Below are 6,620 nucleotides of genomic sequence, written 5' to 3' on the forward strand. Positions count from 1 at the left end.
GTCCACTGCACTCAGCTGGCTGGCTCACCTTTCAGAAAGTGCCAGCCCCAATGTCACACAGAGGATAGATGCCACAGAAGCTGAGTTTGGCTGCATTTTGTTTCTGAGAAGAGTTGGGGGAAAGACCTGTGTTCAGTCTGGAATATTATTGACAAGAACACTGAAAGATTTACATGAAGAAATACTTTCATATTTATGGCTATTTTGTTTTTCTGCATTAGTTTTAATTGTAAAATGCAGCCATTCATTGTCAAATGGGAGTCTAGAGGTGAGGGGGAGCAGGGTGGAGGGTGAGGGGTGGGGCTGGTGATACATATTCACTCCCTGTTATATTTATATCGTGTTTGACATGCACAGGGGTCATGTTACAGTAGAGTGATTGTAAGTTTAAATGTGCAACTGCCAACCAATCTTTAGAGTTGCATGGGCTCTTGATTGGTTTTATAAATTGCTTTTCTGGATGGCCTGTTTTTAGTGATGAGTACAGGTAAAGTCTGAGATACAGTTTGATTTTTAAATTTTATTTTATCTTAAGCACAAACCTTTTAAGTGGGAGAAGAACATTGTGTCCTGAAGTACATTAGTTCATTTGCTCAACTATTACAGAAAACAGAGGTTCCAGGGAGGGGAAGACTGGTCAGCAGGCCTCTGTGGGAGTTGGCACCAACACGATGCCTCGGACCAGCCTTGTGGGAATGGACGGAGAAGAAAGGGCCTAGTGTACGGTAGTTTTTGGAAATTGGTGTAGTGGTGAGGGAAAGAAGAAGTCAAAAATAACTTCTTGATTTCGGACCTGAGCAAGGAATCTAGAGTGATAGATGCCATTTACTGAGACTGAGTAACAGGGTGGGGCAGAGGGAAAATCAGACATCTATCTGTGTGCCTCTGGGATGCCTGCAAGCTCCCCTGAGCGAGCAATACTGCAGGAAGTCAGCTCTACTGGCCTTCCTCATACTCAGGGAAATGGTCAGAGCTGGAGACACAGATTTGGGATCAGCTACATAAATTACCATAGATTCATGTATTTAGTGCTTTATTAAGTGTATAGTAAGGATATATATATTTTTTTATTTCTCTACCCCACCCCTTGTATTAGCTCATCTACTGTCTTCATATTAGAATTCTTGTGATGCTTTATCAAGAAGAATGTTCCACCTCCATCCAGGTTAATATAAAAGATGTAAAGTGTATAAAGGTGGAAAATGTCCATAAATATTCATCTTTTTAATGGCTGAATAGTATTCCATGGTATACATATACCACAGCTTGTTAATCCATTGCTGGGTTGGTGGGTTGTTTCCACATTTTGGCAATTTTAAATTGAGCTGTGATAAACAGTCAAGTGTAAATGTCCTTATGATAAAAGGCTTTTTTTCCTTCTGGCCAGATGCCAGTAATGGGATTGCAGGATTAAATGGGAGATCTGATAATAAGGATATTATTAAAGATGGAAATGAATTCAACAAATTCTGAACTTTTTTTTTCTTTTTAGAAATAGTCTCAAGAGATTTGAGCTTTAAAGACAAAGACAAATTCATTAAGCATTTCACAGGTAAGTATAAAATTTATCAGTGAGTCCATTAAATAAAAAGATTGTTCCCAGATTACTATGTTCAGCCTGTGGGGAGATGGATATATGCTATTAACATGTATTGCCTACAATGTAAAACATTTTTTTTTCTCTAAGAGACAGTGCCTCACTGTTGCCCAGACTAGAGTGCCATGGTGTCATTGTAGCTCACTGAAGCTTCCCAATGCCGGGCTCAAACTATCCTCCTGCCTTAGCCTCTCAAGTAGTTGAGAGTATAGGCTCATGCCACTGTATCTGACTAATTTTAAAATTTTTTATGGAAACAAGATCTTGCTGTGCTGCTCAGGCTGATCTTGAGCTCCTGGGCTCAAGCAATCCTCCTTCCTCAGCCTTCCAAAATGCTGGGATTATAATGTGAGCCAGTGTGCCCTGTTCTGATCAAAATGATGGACCTGAGAATTAGTGGAGATCCACCTGCAGATTGAGGATAGGGACAGGTATTGAGGAATTCCAGGCAGCTGTTAGTGCTATGACTGTAGCCTCCCCTGCTTCCATCATTTTCATTAAAAGCAGACTCCAAAGGAAGGGATGGGAGTCTCAACGGGGATTCATGGGGTGAGAGAAGGGAAATCTCAGACCCTGCACACTTTATCGTAGCCCTTGACATAGCCATCATAAGACACATATTACCCTAATTAGGAAATGGAATAAATGTCTTTGAACATAAACATTAATTCCTATTTAATAAAAAACTAGGAAACAAAGTTAAAGGATACTTAGTTTTTATTATTCATATCCACTTTGCTCTCTACAATTTTTTTTCTCCTGTCTAGAGCTTCCTCCTCTAATTTTTCTAGACAATTCTACTGAAGGGGAAGATTTTATTATATGAGATATTGAGGTTCTGGAATGAATTTAGATAATTTTTCACAAACCACAACTCACTACCTCCCACACAGTCTGGGTGAGGGGAAGAGCTCTCAGGCAAGTTCTTTTAAGGTCTTGGAAGGGTGTAAATTACATTTATCTCTACCCGTAAAGTGCTAGCAAATTGTTAGGAAAACATGCCTATGTTTATAGTAAGCATTCTTTTCCTGTCCATTAGGGCCAGTCACATTTTCAGCTGAATGTAGCAAGCATTTCCATCGACTCTATTACAATACCAGGGATTGCTCAACACCAGCTTGTAAGTAGCTTTGGCAGTTTTTTTTTTTTTTTTAAATCTTTATTCAACAATAAATGCTTGTAATTTTAAGCGTCAACTATCTGGGGGTGGGAAGCAATAGACTAAACACTGTATGAGATGCTATTTATAACACTGAAAGTGCCTAAGAGTTGTCCGTGTTGTTGAAAGTATGAGGAATGAATCCACATTCTAGTTGGGAATATATCCAAATCCAAAAATAGCCAGATTTCCTTAAAGACCAAAATGCTTGTCAGGATTTAAACCTCTTATTCTTATTCAAATGCCTTGGCATAAATAAAGTATTCTTCACATAAATAAAAAAAAATAAGAAGCTATGAACTGCAAGTTTCCTTGGATATTATTGTAAAGGAAGTATTTTTTGTATCAGATCATTTATGTAATGGGCACTGGATATTTCTGATTAGTGACAGCAAGTATTTTAAAGTTTGCTCTAGTGAAATTCTTTTGGTTACTTAAGTTACTAGAGTTAATAATAATTCAAAACATAATATTTAGGTGCTTTTGTTTAAAACACTATGTTTATGAGTGATAATTCAGTTGGCTATTTTTAGATTCCTTTCTAAGCCTCAAATTTCCTTTTAAAGAAAATTAATTCTGGAATTTTGTTTCTTTTTAACTAGATTGTTCATCTTGAGGAATATTTAATTTTATTCAAGATGTTGAGTCATATTCGTTATGCTATTTTTTTTTCTTAGAGTCAGAGTCTCACCTTATGGTGCCCTCAGTAGAGTGCTGTGGCATCACAGTTCACAGCAACCTCCAACTCCTGGGCTTAGGAGATTCTCTTGCCTCAGCCTCCCAAGTAGCTGGGAATACAGGTGCCCACCACAACACCCAGCTATTTTTTTGTTGCAGTTAGGCTGGGGCTGGGTTTGAACCCTCCACCCTTTGTATATGGAGCCGGCGCCTTACTCACGGAGTCACAGGGGCCACCCATATTTGTTATACTTTTTTCCCCAATGGGTATTTGCTTTGGAAGAAGTGATCAGGTTGGATTCAAGGCAAAATGACTAACCGATAACACCAGGTGGTGGAGAAAGCACAAGTTTTGGGATCAAACTGTTTACTAGTTATGAGATAATTAAAATTTTGAGGCTCTTTTTTCATCCCCAAAGTGAATATTATAATAGCTCCTTCCTGATTGTATTGATTGTAGGAGAATTGATTAAAACATTCATGCACTTTAATAAGCACTTTATATATTAGATGCTTATTAAAATGTACCTATTTTAATAAGGTAATTTTAATTATACGAAATTAGTCACAATAATTAACATAATTCCTTTCACATTTATAGGCACCATTTGCATAATTTCCCTTTAAATGTTTTTCCTAGATTACAAGAGATGTGCTAGATTGCTAACAAGATTGTCAGTGAGTCCACTGTGCTCACGGACCTAGAAAACCTATCCTGTGAGTATGGATTTATTTTTCTTATCCTGTTTAATAGTTTAATTTTTTTCATGTTTTTTCTTTTTAGTTGACATAGAATAATTATATATATTTAAAGAGTACAGTGTAACTTTTCAATACTTGTGTATCTTAAATCTTTGTCATTTCTTTGTTTTATAAACATTAAAAAAACCCTTCTTCCAGCTTTATGAAATATACAATAAGGTCAGGTGTGATGGCTCATACCTGTAATCCTTAGCACTCTGGGAGTCCAAGGCAGGTGGATCCCTTGAGCTTATGAGTTTGAGACCAGCCTAACCAAAAGCAAGATCCCCCATTTCTACTAAAAAAAACAAAACAGAAACCAAAAAAACTATCCAGGTGTTGTGGCAGGTACCTGAACTCCCAGCTACTTGGGAGGCTGAGGCAAGAGGATCGCTTGAGCCCAGGAATTTGAGGTTGCTTTGAGCTATGACACAACGGCATTCTACCCAGGATGACAGAGTGAGACTCTGTTTCAAACAAAACAAAATATATAATAAATTACAGTTAACCATATTCACTCTACAGTGCTAAGCTCACCCTATCAGTACTTACTTCTTCTATAGCTAGCTCTAACTTGTATCTGTTAACCACCTTCTCCCATCCTTCCCTTCTCCCTTCCCTTCCAGTTTCTAATGCCCACAATTCTACTCTCTACTTACATGAGCTCAAATTTTCAAGCTCCCATTTATGGATGGTGATAACTGGTATTTATCTTTCTGTGCTTCTTTTATTTCACTTAACATAATGTTCTCCAGACTCATTCATATTGCCTTGAATGACAAAATTTCATTTTTTTTTTTATGACTGAATAGTATTGCATTGCATGTATTTTCTTTGTCATTCATCTACTGCTGGACATTTAGTGTGATTCTACATCTTGGCTTTTTTGAACAGTACTGTAATAAACAAGGGGGCTCAGCTATCCCTTGGGTGTACTGATTTCTCTTTCTTTGGATAAATAGTGGGATTTTGGGTCCTATGCTCTGTTTTTAGTTTTTTGAGGACCCTGCACGCTGTTATTCAAACTGGCTATACTAATTTATACTCCCTCAACAGCACGTGAGGGTTCCCTTTTGTCTGCATGCTCACTGGCATTTGTCGTTTTGGTCTTTTTGGTAATAGCTATTCTCACGGGGGTGAAAAGATATCTCATTGAGGTTATGATTTGCATTTCCCTGATAATTAGTGATGTTGAGTTTTTTTTTTTTTTTTGGCCATTGGTTTGTCGTCTACTGAGAAATGTCTATTCAGATCCCTTTTCCATCTTTAAATCAGATTTTTTTTCTATTGAAAAAAAGATTTTTTTTCTTTGTATAATGGATATTAGTTCCCTGTCAAATGAAAAGTTTGCAAATATTTTCCCTATTCTACAGGTTGTTTCTTCACCCTGTTAATAGTCTAACTTAGTTAAGAAAATTTTGAACAATGTGAGAAGCCATAAAGCTAACTAATCTTAGCAATACTCAGTGAACTTAACCTGTGGGTCTTCCACAAAGTGTTAAAACTTGGTTTAAATGCACAGGTTGTTTCTCGAATTAATTTTAATCACTCAACAGTACAAATGGAACTTTACCCTTTACAACCAAGTCTCAAACCTTCAAGGAAGAGCTTATTCCTGTACTGCAGAAATTATTCCAAAAAAATTGAGGAGGAAGAAATCTTCTTCAACACGTTCTTGCATTTAAACCAAGCCATTCATCTGTCTTCTTTAGAGAAGGTTCTATTCATGTCTCTTGCCCATTAATATATGGGACTGTTGGCTTTTTCTCATGTGGAAGCGAGAACAGTGTAACTTAAAAATTGTACCCTTGTGCTAATTTGAATACAGTTTTTAAAATTAAAAAAATGCACAGATTGTTTTTTGAATTAATTTTAAATCAATCACTCAACAGTGATTGAATTAAGTGAAATTAAATAAATAGAATTTTAGCAATCTTGCCAGCTCTGAATGATTTTTAAAAAATATTTCAGTGTTTGGTGTTACTTTATCATTGTGTGAAAACATTACGTAGATAGACATTAGTTGAACAAAACTACCTCTAGGTCTATCTTTTTTTTTTTTTATTGTTGGGGATTCATTGAGCGTACAAGAAACCAGGTAACACTGATTGCATTTGTTAGGTAAATTCCCTCTTAGAATTGTGTCCTGCCCCCAAAAGGTATGTCACACACCAACACCCCACCCCCTCCCTCCTTCCCTCTCTCTGCTCTTCCTTTCCCCACCTCTGTCCCTCCTTCTCTCTCTCTCTCTCTGATCTCCCCTCCCCCCCATGTCATTAATTGTCCTCATATCAAAATTGAGTACATAGGATTCATGCTTCTCCATTCTTGTGATGCTTTACTAAGAATAATGTGTTCTACTTCCATCCACATTAATACAAAGGCCGTAAAGTCTCCATTTTTAAAATGGCTGAATAGTGTTCCATGGTGTACATATACCACAGC

This window comes from Otolemur garnettii, unplaced genomic scaffold, assembly GCF_000181295.1.
Source record: "Otolemur garnettii isolate 467f Iridium unplaced genomic scaffold, OtoGar3 scaffold00071, whole genome shotgun sequence".
Classification (NCBI taxonomy): domain Eukaryota; kingdom Metazoa; phylum Chordata; class Mammalia; order Primates; family Galagidae; genus Otolemur; species Otolemur garnettii.